This window comes from Myotis davidii, unplaced genomic scaffold, assembly GCF_000327345.1.
Source record: "Myotis davidii unplaced genomic scaffold, ASM32734v1 scaffold556, whole genome shotgun sequence".
Lineage (NCBI taxonomy): Eukaryota > Metazoa > Chordata > Mammalia > Chiroptera > Vespertilionidae > Myotis > Myotis davidii.
The window spans coordinates 1,756,146-1,772,174 of NW_006287671.1; positions in this window are offsets into that span (position 1 = coordinate 1,756,146).

Here is a 16,029-nt window from a genome sequence, read left to right on the forward strand (position 1 = left end):
TGTTGATGATAGCCATTCTGACAGATGTGAGATGGTTCTTCATTGTTGTTTTGATTTGCATCTCTCAGATGATTAGTGATTTTGAGCATGTTTTCATATATCTCTTGGCCTTCTGAATGTCCACTTTAGAAAAGTGTCTATTTAGTCCGTTGCCTGGTTTTTTATTGGAATGTTTATCTTCATTTTGTTAAGATGTACGAGTTCCCTATGAATGTTGGAGATTAGGCCCTTATGGGATATAACATTGGCAAATATGTTCTCCCATGCAGTGGGCTTTCTTGTTTTGTTGGTTTCTTCTGCTGTGCAGAAGCTTTTCATTTTGATGTAGTTCCATTTGTTTATTTTCTTCTTAGTTTCCATTGCCCTAAGAGCCATATTGGTAAAGATTTTGCTACAACATATGTTTGATATTTTGCTGCCTATGGAGTCTTCTAAGATTTTTATGGTTTCCTGTCTTACATTTAAGTCCTTTAACCATTTTGAGTTTATTTTTGTGTATGGTATAAGTTGGTGATGTAGTTTCACTTTTTTTGCATGTATCTGATTAAATTTCCCAGCACCATTTATTGAAGAGACTATCTTGACTCTGTTGTATGCTCTTGCTGTAGGTTTTTCAAATATTAATTAAACAAAGTGGCTTGGGTCTATTTCTGGGTTCTCTGTTCTGTTCCATTGGTCTATATGTCTGTTCTTGTGCCAGTACCAGGCAGTTTTGAGAACCATGGCTTTATAATATAGCTTGATATCTGGTATTATGATCCCTCCAACTTTGTTCTTCTTTCTCAGGATTGCTGTGGGTATTTGGGGCCTTTTTTTATTTCAGATGAATTTTTGGAGAGTTTGTAAAATATGCCATTGGTATTTTAATGGGGAGTGCATTGAATCTATAGATTTCTTTGGTAGTATGGACATTTTAATGATGTTGATTTTACCAATCCATGAACATGATGTGTTCTTTCATTTGTTTATGTCTTCCTCTATCTCTTTTTTCAATGTCCTATAGTTTTCTGAGTACAGGTCTTTTACCTTCTTAGTTAAGTTTATCCCTAGGTTATCTTAAGTTTTTTGGTGCAATGGTAAATGGGATTGTTTTTTTCGTTTCTCTTTCTGTGAGTTCATTATTGGTGTATAAAAAGCCATACATTTCTGGGTGTTAATTTTGTATCCTGTTACATTGCCGAATTCATTTATTGAGTCTAGTAGTTTTTGATGGAGTCTTTGGGGTTTTCTATGTACAGTATCATGTCATCTGCGAATAGTGACAGTTTTACTTCTTCTTTTCCAATTTGGATGCCTTTTGTTTCTTCTTCTTGTCTGATCGCTATGGCTAGCACTTCCAGTACTATATCGAACAGGAGTGGTGAAAGTGGGCATCCTTGTCTTGTTCCTGTTCTTAGTTGAAATGGATTTAGTTTTTGCCCATTGAGTATGATGTTGGCTATAGGTTTGTCATATAAGGCTTTTATTATGTTGAGGTATGATCCCTCTATTCCCACTTTGCAAAGAGTTTTTATCAAGCAAGGATGTTGGATTTTGTCAAATGCCTTTTCTGTGTCAATTGATATGATAATGTGATTTTTTGTCTCTCAATTTGTTTATGTGATGTATCACATTTATTGATTTGCAGATATTGTATATCCTTGTATCCCTGGAATAAATCCTACTTGGTCATGGTGTATGATCTTTCTAATGTAATGCTGGATCTGATTTGCTAGAATTTTGTTGAGGATTTTAGCATCTATGTTCATCAAGGATATTGGCCTGCAGTTCTCTTCCTTTGTGGTGTCTTTATCTGGTTTTGGAATTAGGGTAATGCTGGCTTCATAGAAAGAGCTTGGAAGTGTGCCTTCTTCTTGAATTTTTTGGAATAGCCTGAGGAGGGTAGGTTTTATTTCTTCTTTGAATGCTTGGTAGAACTCCCCTGTAAAGCCATCCAGACCAGGACTTTTGTTTGCTGGAGGATTTTTGATTACTGTTTCAATTTCTTCTGTAATTTTTGGCCTATTCAAGTTTTTTGATTCTTCCTGATTAGGTTTTGGAAACTTGTATTTTTCTAAGAATATGTCCATTTCATCTAGATTGTCCATTTTGTTGGAATAGAGTTGTTCATAGCATTTTTTCATAATCCTTAAGGGTTGTTTTAAATAAAGATGTTCTATTCCAGTTATGTGATTCCATTTGTACTCCAGGAACTCAATTGTGTTGAAAGCAATGTATGTTTTATATAACAAGCTTTCACAATGGAAAACAGGATGGATTGGAGGATTTGTCCAGCACCCACTGGCTGCCTGGGATGGGAGAGCTGCTCTGGTTGACTATTCTTCCCTAATTGCCCTAAGGTTTTCCTTCCTGAGACCATGTGTTTGCTCCATGGAACTCTCTCAGGAGAGCCACATGCCTCCAGGCACAGGGAATTAAAAGGGGGCCATAGCCCAACTGTGTGAAGTGCCACTTTCCCTCCAGATATCATTGCCCAATCACATACATGATGCCCAGTTCCTAGTAGGTTTGAATTCCAAACAAATAATGGATACTTTTTTTAGTGTATATCCTAGGCAATACTTGGTACTAAAATTATTCTTTTTATTTTTTCACCTGGAGTTCAAATTTAACCAGGGATCCTGCATTTTTACTTGTTAAGTCTTACACCCCTACCTCCAAGGGACAGTTTTCCCCTGAGAGTGGGTCAGACACATTTTGAAGTCTTAGATTTCTGTTGATGTTTTTGTCACTTCTCTTTTTGAATTCATTAAATCCATAAGGATCTCTGGGTTTTTTACAGCTCTGATTCCTTTAGTGAAATGGAAGCAGGCTTTGTTACTTCTGCTTAAAATAAAAAGGCAGTTGGACAGCCAGCATGCTCTTCCACTTGTGAGTTACCATTCAATTTTTCATAGTTGAATCGAGAATATAAATGCTATAGTAATTTGCCAAATTGACTCTCTGAGGATTTGTACAGATGAGAAAAAACATTAGGATTGGGCCCTGGAAAGTCAGTAATAAAAATAAAGTTTATAACATTCATAATAGAACTGGAGATGTTCAATCAAACGTGTGGTAACATTACACGTTCTGTTTTTAGCTCTGAGATTAGCTAGCTGTATGGCCATAAGCAAAGCACTTCATCTTTCTGGCTCTTACTGTCCCCTTTTATAAAATGAGCTGGCTTGGATAATTTTAAGGCCCATCTGACTCTTGTATTCCACTAAAAGTATATGTTTTCCCCAACACTCTAATGCCATACCATTTCTGATTCAGTAACTTGGGAGTCTGATTCTGTGGGAACCTAGTGAAAATACTTTCCAGGCATAAAGGGATTCCTCCAATGACAATGGCCAGCAGTGTTTCATCACGTCAGTAACAGAGGACTGTTTCAGGGGTAGGTCCTTCTTACTTGCTCATTCCAAATACTAAGGTAAGGGTATAAAAAAAGGAGCCCAAAATTATGAAGTGCTTATTATTTCCATTTCGCAGCAATAATTGTTTTAAATGTGTTACACACATTCACTTATTTAAGGTTTTGTATGTTTTCTTTTTTTTTTAGATTAGAAATTCCTTTACTGTCATTAAAATGTGATTGGTCCATATCTAAGAAATACATTCTTAGATATGAGGCCCTCTACTTCCTAAGGAACTAATAATTATGATTTTGTAAAATATTCCCAGACATCTGGCTTTCCATATCTCAGATGTAGTGCTTCACAGTACAACTATCTCTCATAATAAGGAGTAGTTTCCCCTCATTATTTCAGAGGTATGGTAGGTGTACAGTGTGCCTCCCCACCCCTCCTCCTGAGAGGTAGATCATGTATTCTTTGAACTGGCTTGCACAAATAATCGAGAATAATTGAGACATCCCTTTTTAAAGAACTGGCATATATGAATGTGAGCATTCCAAACTGGTCAGCAGATTAGAAGCCACTGGATCTAAGTTTTAATTGTGATTTGCGTAAGAATTATGCTGAAAACTCTTGTGAAGCTGTAGTTAGGAGCTGGAAAGGAGGAAGGAATGGTGGGATGGAAGGTAGAGCTTGTCCTCGGCAGTAATGGGTGTCCACGCCAGCCACTTGAGGATGGGGAATAACAAAGGACAAAGCAAATGTTGACAGTCCTCTCTGTCATGTGCCTGGAAAATTCACCTTGGATTTATTAGCCATGTAAATTACTTTCCAGCAAAGCGTAGCCATCAATCATCACAGAAGATTAAAACGGTATCATTTCCTTGGGAATAATAAGCTAGAGGTGGTGTAGCAGTCCAAGAGCAATTATAACACAATTAAATGTTCAGATTCCTCCCTCCCCCTCATGATTTATGCCTGAGAAAAGTGTATCAAAAAGTCTATATTTTTAAAAGGAGGGCAGAGCTGTGGAGTAGCCAAGAACAACAAAAAGACATTAAAGATTACTGAACAGAAGACTAGCAACTTGCCATCTTTCTTTTCTTAGAAAGAAACACACACACACACACACACACACACACACACACACAATGCAAACATATAAAAACGTATACCATGCAAAACATGTATGTTATGTAAACATGCAATATCATGTATGCCATGTTTACATTTAAAAACATTTAAAAATGTTTAAATCTTTATGATTTTTCTAAGAGTCTAATGAGAGCAATCTGTTGGTTTGGAGAAATGATAATATAGTCTGAAAATGATTTCAAATGGCCTTAATGTTTGAGTTGTATGGGAAGTTAGAGATGATTCTCTTCAGCCAAATAGATAGAGTAAACCACATGACAAACATTTATTGATTTCTACTTGGTACATAGTACTAATCTAGGTGCTCTGGGTGACAAAGGAATAAAATGACACCAGAAGAAAAAAAAGAGATACATTGGACTTCTTCAAAATTAAACACTTTTGCACATCAAAAGACATTATCAAGAAAATGAAAAGACAACCTAGAGAATGAGAGAACACATTTGCAAATCACAGATTTGATAAGAGTCAATTAGTCAGAATATAAAGAAACAAGAACAAGAAACTCAACAAGGTAAAGACAAATAATCCAATTAAAAGGGAGATAAAGACTTGAATAGATAGTTCTTCAAAGAAGATGTCTAAGTGACTAACAAGTATATGAAAAGATGCTCAACATCATTCATTAGTCATTAGGGAAATGCACATCAAAACCATATGAGATACCACGTTATACCTACTAAGAGTGGCTATCATAAAAAGGGAGAAAAGAAAAAGAACAACTGCTGGAGAGGATGTGGGGAAATTGGAACCCTCATTCGTTGCTGATAGGAATGCAAAATGATTCAGTTGCTGTGGAAAACCGTGGTGGTTCCTCAGACAGTTAAATGTAGTATCACCACATGATCCAGAGATCCCACTTCTTTTAGGTATATACTCCAAAGAACTGAAAATAGGGACTCAAACAAATTCCATGTACACTCACGTTCATAGCAGCAGCATTCACAGTAGCCAAACGTGGAAACCACCTAAGTGTCCATTGATGAAAGAATGGATAAATAATGCAGTGTGATTCAATTCTAAAACAGAAAGAAGCACTGATACATTTTACAACATAGGCGAACCTCAAAAAGTTATGTGAAGTGAAATAAGCCATACACAGAAGGTCATATATCATATGATTCCATCTACTAGTATATGAAAATCCTGCATAAGTAACCCAGAGAGACAGAAAACAGACTAGTGGTTGCCACTAGTGGTTTGGGGTGATGAAAGTGTTTGGAACTTGACAGATGTGGTGGTTGCACAACATTGCGCATGCACTATACGCTACCTGAGTTTACACTTTAAAGTGGATACTTTTATGTTAATGTGAATTTTACCTTAATTACAAGATAAAGAAAAAAAGAAGAGCATAATAAAAAAGGCCACTGGGTTTGGAATCAGACTTGGGTTTGTGACTTGGCTCTGTCACTTTCTCTGTATATGAACCTGGAGAAATCATTCACTTTTACTCTGGAAAATGCACATTCATAAAATAGGTAGAATTCTAACGTACCCTTGTTGGGCATTTAGATAATAATCCATGGACAACTGAGATAATCTATCAAATGCTTTTTTTTCATCCATGATCATTATTTTCAAATAAACTGGATATCCACTAAGAAAAAATGAGAACAATTGCAAAGTACAAGCAGCAAGATTGGATGGTTCCAGGTCCTCAGCTGGACTTTTCACATTTCTGGGGAGGCGTACAATGTGTGTATCAGGCAAAGGATTAGGTAGTGGTGGGAGACAAAGAAGAAAAGGACTTGGCTCATCCTCAGTGGTGTAAACCACTGCTGTAACCGAGAGCTGGCTGAGCCCTGGGAAATTAAGGACCAGCACCACGTGAGGTGCCTCAGCCTGGGGTGGGCCAAGCCCACCGCTGGTGATTCAGAGGGCTGCCAACTGTATCTATGGTGCAATGTGCAGACATGCCTAGTTGCTCCAGCCTGCACAACAGTGATAACAATGCCATTTTTCAGCCTCGCTTCATCTTCTTCGGTGAAGCCAGGCCATGTGCCCACTCTTGTTTGACTCTGCCAAGGGAAGGATGGTGGAGGGAGATCCTAGGGACTTGGGGAGTTTCTGTGCAGGCACAGGGGAAGCAAGGGGATGCTTCTGACTTTAGCTGTGTACTAACTGCTTTATGTCCAAGAGCAAGGACTTGGAGAAAGGCTTTGTTTGGAAAAAAAAAAATCTTTTCTACAGTGGATCACTAGAAGTCAGACAGGCAAATTCACTCTATTACTTCCAGTAATGGAAAAATATATTGTTTGCCACGGGCAAGTAATTATTATATAAGTAATATTCTACAAAGAGAACTTAAAATTTTTAGGATAAATTAAAAAAATTGAAACCCTCCAGCCTTTACTGTGTGCTTGCCACATGTACGCATGTGAGTTTGCGTAAATGCCCATTGCGGAGGGACCACAAAGCTCTGGTGTGGATTTGGGCCTGGTCTACAAACAGAGAACTCAGCCCATCGGCAGGCTGCTCTGTGGCTCAGGGCATTCATGGTTTCAAGTGTCCACAGCGTAAAAAAGGAGGCATGGAAGGACTGATCTACCTAATTGTAACTTTCATTTAAATAACATGAGGTGTTTATTTTTAACAGAAATTGAACCTTGAACTACTATGGCTTCAGGTTTGCTTCTTTTAGACAATTAACATTTTTTATTTGAGAAGGAAAAAGGACTTTTCCAACTTTACAGAACAGATGAGCAATATATAAGTCGGTTGGACTTCTGCAAAGGCAGACTGATGAATGGGATCCTTTCCGAGCAAACCATTTTAGTGCATCTTCCTTCTTTCTCTGCTTTGATGGGCTTTTCTCCCTTAAATCAGTCTCCACCCCTCCCTCTCTCCTCCTTGGTTCTGCAGAGGGAAGTGAGGAAAAATGGTGGACACTTCCACGGTAATCACTTCTGTCCTCCTGCATGTTATATATCTTACCTTTCTAAGCACATCAAGAGACTTAGTGTGTCAATGGGAGTAAAAAGGGAATTGTATTCATTGCCATATCTCCCTACCTACTCCTGTCACTTGCCAAATAGCAGGCCAGTAAAGAACCTTCCCTTCCTTAATGATTGCAAATTTTCTAAATTTAAGTTCATGCAAATCTGGATTACTCTGTGATAATTCAAGCTGGTGAAGAGACAATGATTGTGATTAACACAGTGAGGAAAGGAATGGACATAACTTGATGTTATACCAGAATATTAGCTTCTCTCATTAATGTGTCTCTGATGCCTTTTTGCATCTCCAAGTACCCACCATAATGCCTGGCATGGTCACAGGCTAAGTAACTGCCCGCTGGATGGAACTCAACATTCAAGGTGTTCTCCTTGGCCAGAAAAACCACGTGCCTTTGTAACAGCCAAGGCCTGGGAAGAGGTTTGGAGGTGGTGATGCCAGTCCTTAAACACTTTCTGAAGTTAGATTGAAAATACATTTTTCTCAGATATTGTGAAAGAAAGTGCAGTGTCCAAATGAGAAGTTAGCTCATCAAGTGGCTGATGGAATAAAAGACAGGAGTTCCAGAAGAGGGGTAGGAAATTACTATTTGTTTTTGAACACCTGGTATGTGCCAAACAGGGTGACCCCCAGAAGAATAGATGAGACTTACATAGTTTCATGTAAGCCCATTATTTCCATTTCGCAGACAAGGAAAGTGAGGCTCAGGGACGCTTGTACCTTGCCCAGGATTACTGTTAATGAGTGTCAGAGCCAGGATTCTAACCCAAGTCTGTCTAATTCTAAACCCACGCCTTTTCCTCAAATGGACTGAAACAATTTCCATCTCTCCCTTTACATTTAGGAAGATATTAATCCCATTGGCATTGCAGAATCTTCCGACGGGTAGTCTGTGTGGGAGCTGTGGTCAGAAGCACTGGATACAAGAGGAGAACTCAGAGAGGCGTTCATCCCTGCTGGGGGCTGGGGGTCCTGCCCAGCTCTCTCTTGGGAGCTATAGTGTTGGAGGACTGAGCAGGGGCCTAACCCAGAGCAATGCTTAGAGGCAAGGAAGGCCCACCTCATGCGCTGTGGAGAGGTGTGTGACACAAGTAGAACTTGGACCCCAATACACTGGGAACTTAGAGTTTGCAGAATCAACCCAGGCATAAATAGTGTCTGCTGAGCAGAAAGGGAAGGAGGATTGGAGAAGGATGGACCAAGTTATACCAGGTCTTTTCTCCTTCTAGATTGTATCCATTTCATTGCCCTGTTGAAAACATTTCATTTTTAAAGTAACATTGAGATCAAAGGTATAAATTCTTTTAGCCCACTTTTTGAAACACTCATCTTTTAAAATGCAAAAAAAAAAAAAAAAAAATTAAAAATTTTGGACTAGAGTAAAGCAGAAAAGAATTTTACTTAGTCAGATATGGAGCCCATCCTGGGCAGATCCAAATGTTGGAGGAAAAGATGGGAGAAAAGCAAAAATATGAAACTAAACAAAATTCCTTTGTTTTGTTTTTTGCATCTAAAGATGACAGGATTCTGGAGTCATTTCTGTCCTTCTTGAACTTGCAGACTGGCATAATTAGGGGGGAAAAATAAAAACCTTGGTCTGACAAACAGAAAAAAATCTCAAATACAGGTTAAACTATTCAATGGCTTCTATGTCTAGACTCTGTATCCCCATCACGAGATTGTGCACAGGAGGTGCTCTGAGGGTGGTGGGAGGGGCCTCCTTCTTCTATTTCTTCTTCAGAATTATTCAGTATTGCGTATACCCTTGGGTGAAGTGAGTCAGACTGTAAATATATTAGAGAGACATGTGAGTTGATTTAAAAAAATATATTGCCTTTTATATCATGTGAGGTGATTAAAAAAGGTGGGCTTGTCAGATTTATATGTGTGTTATGGCAATGTTGCTTTTGAGCCACGGAAGGAAATTATTTTATGAGGCTTCATTTAGTTTTATGGGGAAAGTTTACCTCAGAGGAGAAAGTGAGTCTTGAGCTCCAGCCTTTGGAGCTGAATTATCCATGTCCGCTTGGTCCTGGGTTCATGGGCTTTTTTAAATCTGTGACCTGGACAAGAGCCAGGTGACACACTGTTCCGTAAGTACCGTAGGACAAAATTAAATGTGCCCGGTGCCCCCCTCAGCGCTGGGGGATGTGAATGAGGTCAGCTCCTGATTTGGTGCCCGGAGAGATAAAGAAGGTCATTCCAGTCCCTTTTTCAGAACTGCATACAGGCTACAACAGTGGCTGCTTTGAGCTTCGACACATGCGAAGATCCTAGTGAGGGCTGACATCACCTAAGAGCTTAAATGGAAAAAAAAAAAAGATGTAAGAGAATGAAAGAATCTAACACTAATTCTATTTAGATGTGTCTTTGTGTGTCTTGTATTTCTATCTATGAATAGCTTCCCAACCAAATTGGGGCATGGCTGGAAATATTGGACTTTGCCAGAAATGCTAAAAACAATGTGGAAAAGTAAAGAAATTATGAGAATGAAGAGGACTGATCCTTAGAACTCCTTAGTTCCTGTCCTGTGCCAAAACGGAAGTGAAATAACTTGTTGTCTGCAGATGGCTACCTTCCCTGGCTTAGAAACCACAGCCAGGACACATGGGTGTCTGTTCTCTCCAGGCCTTTTACTGATGTGCTACATCATCTGTTCACTCATCATTCTATTCATTCATTCATTCATTCATTCATTGCATCAAAGTTATGAAAGGATCAATTTGCAATGAATTTGATCCCCAAAATATTTAATGTATTTACATTCAGTTTTTTAGAGTGTAATCCTGGATATCTAGATTGAGAACCAAGGCTCTAGCCTCTCCTTGCTGGGTCCAAATGAATCAGTGGCTCTTAGCCTTTATATATGTACATGATGATCATGATGACAGTGAAATTACCAGACAATATGTCACCTGTTCTTTCTCTCATTTATGATCTTGTCAATTTTCTGTCTTTTTCATTATACATAGTTTGATCACTCAGGAAAGGGAAAGGATAAAGAATAAGAGTGAAATGACAGACGTGTTAAGAATTATTACAAAAGTTTGAATTTATAATATGTATTACTTCACTTACATTAGCTCAAAGCCTATATAAATTAATCTCTATTGGTTACTTACATTACCACTAGTCCTCTGTGTTATCTCTTCCTCTTACAGCAGCCCTATGTGGTAGGAATAAAGGACTCACTAGACCAAGGCCACAGTGCCAGGACATAGAGTCGGATTTAACTGGCTCCCATGCTCTTTCCAATAACTGAGGATGTCCTGCCACCCTGCAGAGACCCTTGGTGATCACCTGCAGCGACCAGTGTCTTGGTTTTTCAATTTGCCTTTGCCCAAACTAAAACTAAAAACCATCTCTTACATGCACATTGATTCATAGCTTATGGACTGTTCTGGTCTTTGAACTAGTATTTCCAAAATATGTTCCATGAAATGTTAATAAACATTAAAAAAAGTTTCTGTGGGCAAACAAAGGTAATTGCTGGGTCAAACAAGTTCAAATGCTTTATGGTGGGCCATCTCAGAGATGCTGATATTCTGTTATGCACCACAACGCACTGCAGATTATTTATTGGTGGTAGTGGGTATAATTGGCTTCCCAGACACGTTTGTTCATTGTCTTGGATTGGGTTTCCTGAAAGCAGACAGTACGATGGAGAAAACAGACAATGCTCTTGGAATATTTTTTGGCGTGTGTGCTTGAGCGTCATACCATTACGGAAGTGAGGAAGGCAGGATTGGGCAGAAGGAGAAGCTGAGTGGACACACAGCTGCTCTTGAATTCTCAGTAGATGCCACTGGGAGCTCTGGAGATGGGATGGACCTATAGAATGTCCTGTTTTGGGATAAAAGGGCCTTTGTGTTCCTATAGCAGCCATCCATGGCTGCTGTCTGCCCCTCATTGGAAACAGTTAACTATCGCTGAGGGCAATTCGCAGAGAGAGGTGCTTTTGTGAACCTTATCTCAGAAAAAGGATCTGTGCATTGTGTCCCAGCACTTACTACAACTACGGGACTTTTTTAATGGAACAGCCTTTGGGAAATGCTTCCTATTGGATTCTACTCAAAATGAGACCAACATGCCAGCCTACTAAGGACAAATTGTGTTCTTGGCTCTAACATCAGCGCTCAAAGCAATGCAAACCTGGGGCCTGGAATTTGCTTCATTGCTATTTTATGAAAATTATTCCTCCTTTAAAAAATGTATTTTATTGATTTTTTACAGAGAGGAAGGGAGATGGATAGTTAGAAACATTGATGAGAGAGAAACATCGATTCAGCTGCCTCCTGCACACTCCCCAATGGGGATGAGCCTGCAACCAAGGTACATGCCCTTGACCCATATCAAACCTGGGACCCTTCAGTCCACTGAACCAAACCGGTTCGGGCAAAATTATTCCTTCTTTAATGTAAGAGGAAACCAAATGGAGTTATGATGTAAGACAAGAGAAGAGGGATGGGATTCTTCATCTTGTCATAATTTGGTTGCTCATTCCTTCTTTCATGTCCAGGTTGTCAATAATTTATAATATCTTCTATGTCAATATACTAAGATATGCAGACCTCCCTCCCTTCTTGCGTCCTATTCTGGTCCTCATATAGCCTAGATACTTTTGGAGCAAATGGATGAAGGGGAGGAGTAATTCTTTGATAATTTTCTCAGTTTCTGTTATGGTTTTGGCCAATTTTTACATTTTTCAATATATTTTCTGTGATCATCCTTGGTTGTTTCTGTTTTACTTGAAAGTCATCCATATCATCCAGGCAAGGTTCCAACAGGGAACCTCAAAAGGGCCAATAGAAGAGAGTTTAATAAAAGGATGATTTATAAAATTGTGGGCAGGGTTAGAAGACATGAACACAGGAAGGTATAACACCAGGGAAAGGAGAGGAAGCTGTTACGGACACCCAGGTGAATAGTTGTAGGAGAGGACTTCTTGATAGGATCTGTGCCCTCCTCTCATGCCTTCCTATTGGCTAAATCTAAAACTGACTGGAAGCCAGTGGGGTCGATGTGGCCCATAAAGGCCAACCTTCTGGGCACACAGCAGAGAGGAGAGGGCAGAGAAGGAACTGCAGGACAAAGGAAAAGTTCTGCCACCCAGGTCTGCAGAAGATTGATTTGCATAGAGCTGAGTGGATGCTCTCATAGTTTGTTGTTTCTTTTCTGTATCTGTGGTTATTTTCTAATTGTGTTTATTTGTCTTCTTCTTTTTAAAAATGTTTGTTTACCAAATAATTTCTTCCTTCCTCCTATTCTCATTGATCATTTTATTATTTCATCCAAGTTTATTAATCTTTGTTTTATATTTTCTGTCATTATGCCCTTGTGCTGTATTTGATAATTTTTTTTCATATCTACCTTGGATGATATGCCCATTCACTTTTTAATTTTAATGAAAATATTTTCCATTTGTGGGAGTTTCATTTGGTTCTTTTTCAAATCTTCCTGTTCATTTTTCACAGAGTCTAATTCTTTCCTTTTATTTTTAATACTTTTAAAACCCTTTTATACTTCAAACATACTACTTAGTTTATAGTTTCTATTACATTGTTTTTCTATTATCTCAAGCCTGATAAATTAATCATCTGTTGTATATGCTGACTTTCATAGTGGATTGTTTGCTCAAGCATTTAAAAATTCTTAATGGAGGATTAGTTTCAGAAGAGCTTTTACTTTAGGTTTCTTTGTTAATTTCTTGGCTTTGGCTTGGGGTTTCATTGCCCATGTGTATAGTTAAAAAGTAAAAATTTAAACTAATGTAAGACACAGGCACAAAAGATTTTTTTTTTGTTCATCTAGAACCATTGTAGGTATAAGCTTTCTAGTAAGTTTGCTGGACATATGGGGCCATTGATGTAATGGGATTGCCACCCTTTGAGAGTTCCAGCCTTCATTGGAGTCTCAGCCTTCACTCCCCGATGTTAACATCCTAAGACCTCATAAGTTGTTGCTGTATAACTTTAAAAAACAATATTTAGTCACTTCCTCTCTTCCCTTGTCTCCTATGGGAGGTATAGTACCAACTTTTGCTTATTGCTCTGACTCTCAGCACTGTCATCCTTTAGTTCCCTTGCAAGACTGGAGAGAAAGCTCCTCCCGTTTCATACATTGCCAGACCAGCAGGGCCTAGCATGAGGCTTGACACATAATAATACATTTTGTCGAATGAAGGAGTGTATATGACGCATGGTGCCAGACTACTTCATATAAAGAGAAATGAAACAATCCCCACCCTCAAGGCCAGAAAGGAGAGAGACTTGCAAACAAGTAGTTCTAATCCAAAGGGATGCTGTAATGGAGGGGCAGGCAAAGCATCATCAGTATTAAACACAATTTTGTGGAGAAGCTAACACTTGAATGGAAGGATGAGTAGAATTTCATTTGGTGGTGGAATGGGAGATCATGGCTACAAGGAGGAAGGCACTGTGTAAATGCATGGCTGTATGGAATTAAACGTCATGCTTCAGAAATTGTGGTTCTCCTCTTTGGCTGACTTGCATCTTGTGGCCACTATGGGAATGGCCTTTGTAGACCTCCAACTCCAGGGAGCACAGTTCACCAAGGGCCCTGGTTGCTGCTCTCTAAAATCCACACTCCGTTTCACTAAGACCATACCCATTTCGCGTAGGCGGCTCTCTTTGGCTGAGTGAGACAAAGACACTAAGACTAGCCCAATTCTGGGAGACATAAAACTCCTTTGCTGGCTGACTTTACACAGTCTGGATGCTTCTACCCAACCACCCCACCCTCCCTCTCCTGCACATGGGATCAAACCTTGGCCACAGTCTAAAAGTTCTTCCAGCCTTCTTCAGCTCCCTCCCCATCTCCTTTTATACACGTGTTAGCCCTAGTCAAGTTTGTGCACTTTTAGACATTGTGATGTCTACTTCTTGGTGGACCCAGACTGACACATACCATCTGTATCTTCTATAGGGAGGATATAGAAATACTGGATAGATCCATCTTGTCAAGGGCTTTAATGTTACTCTCAAGTTTGGGACTGAGGCAGAGGTAGTGGTGGTAACGATTTTAGAGGAGGGCGAAGTGAGATCTGGCTCATGTTTTAGGAAGGTGATTATGGTGACAGCAAGAAGGGTGGATTTTAGGAAGTCTTTGCAATGACCTGGATGGGACATGGGGGGACCAAAGCCCCCATGTGGAGCTGGTAAGCTGACTTCCCAGCTCTCACTGAAGAAAGTGTGCGACTCTGGTGTGAAAGTTTACCTTTTCTCAAATTTATGTAAAAGAAAACAACCCTTATGCAAGTTTTTTCGAGAAGACCCTACATGTGGAATGTTAGCACAAAAGCCACTCTGGGCCCCATCTACTGTGATTTCCAGGCATGGCTTCCCCACAGAATATGTCAGGAAAGCACCAATAATTAGCAGTCATTCTCCATCACCAGAGCAACTGAAAAGGGAGAGCGTCCTTTCTACCTTTTTGTGATTTTCTCACTACAGGGTCTCCGGGGAGCTGTCCAGAAACAAATCGCCCAAAGGCTCCTTGTGTTGTGTGAAGCCTAAGAGTGTGGTGTGGTGTGAGGGATTCCCACGAGGGGAGCGATCTCAGGTCTTGTGGGGACAGCACAGAAGTTCTGGTTTTAGATTAGAGATTGGAAGCAAGCTCAAGGAACCGTGAACTGTCTGTAATGACCGGACGCAGGGGTGTGGGGGAGAGAGCCAGGAGGGGAGCTATACAAGGAATGTTGGCCAAGCCCGCCACAGTTCCAACTTCCAGGGCAGCTGCTCCCTTTGTACCCAGACCAGGGCAGAAGAATGGTGCCCTGGAAAACAGAAGGGCACAGGGTCCTTCAGAGGGCCCTGGCAATGGGAAATACAAGTGCTGCCATTCCCTGAACTAAACTGCCAACCTTTTAAACTCCTGTCTGAATGGGCCGAGAGGACGGAGATCAGGTGCTTGGAGGGCGAGTTGGCACGTTTACCTCCAGACACCAATGGGAAGTGAGGCATTAACAGCTTCCTATGTGCACAAACAGGAAGCCTATGAAAAATGCCATTGTTTCTTCCCGCCTGAGCTGACAGGACTGTTAAATGACCAAGTCCACGGAGCTTTGCCAAGATAAGAGACCCAGGGAACGTGCAGCTGTCGGTGCCACCTGTGTCTGTCTGAGCCCAGCCAAGAGACTTTCTCTTCAGGGCACCCCCACTGTGGGGCACTGGGCTGCCGGAGTCCAGGGCAGGCAGAGGCCCTGAAGGAGAAGGGAGGGAAGGAAGCGCAGCTCCTAGTTGTCATTGGCTGGCCACGTGCAGCTCTTTCTGCTTCCTCCTGTGTTTCAGCAGCAATCGGGGATGTCTCTACCCCCCCACGGCTTGAAATGTTCTGGCTGGGAATCAAATCCAATATGAAACACCTGCCTTCCACTGCGGCACCACACACACAATACACCACATGCCAGTTGGCAGCAGGGAGAAAAGAGGGCCATTAATGTTCCTAACATGAAGTGTAGCCCTGCCTTTGTGTTCTCTCTCTCTCTCTCTCTCTCTCCCTCTCTCTCTCTCTTTCACACACACACACACACACACACACACACACACACACACACACA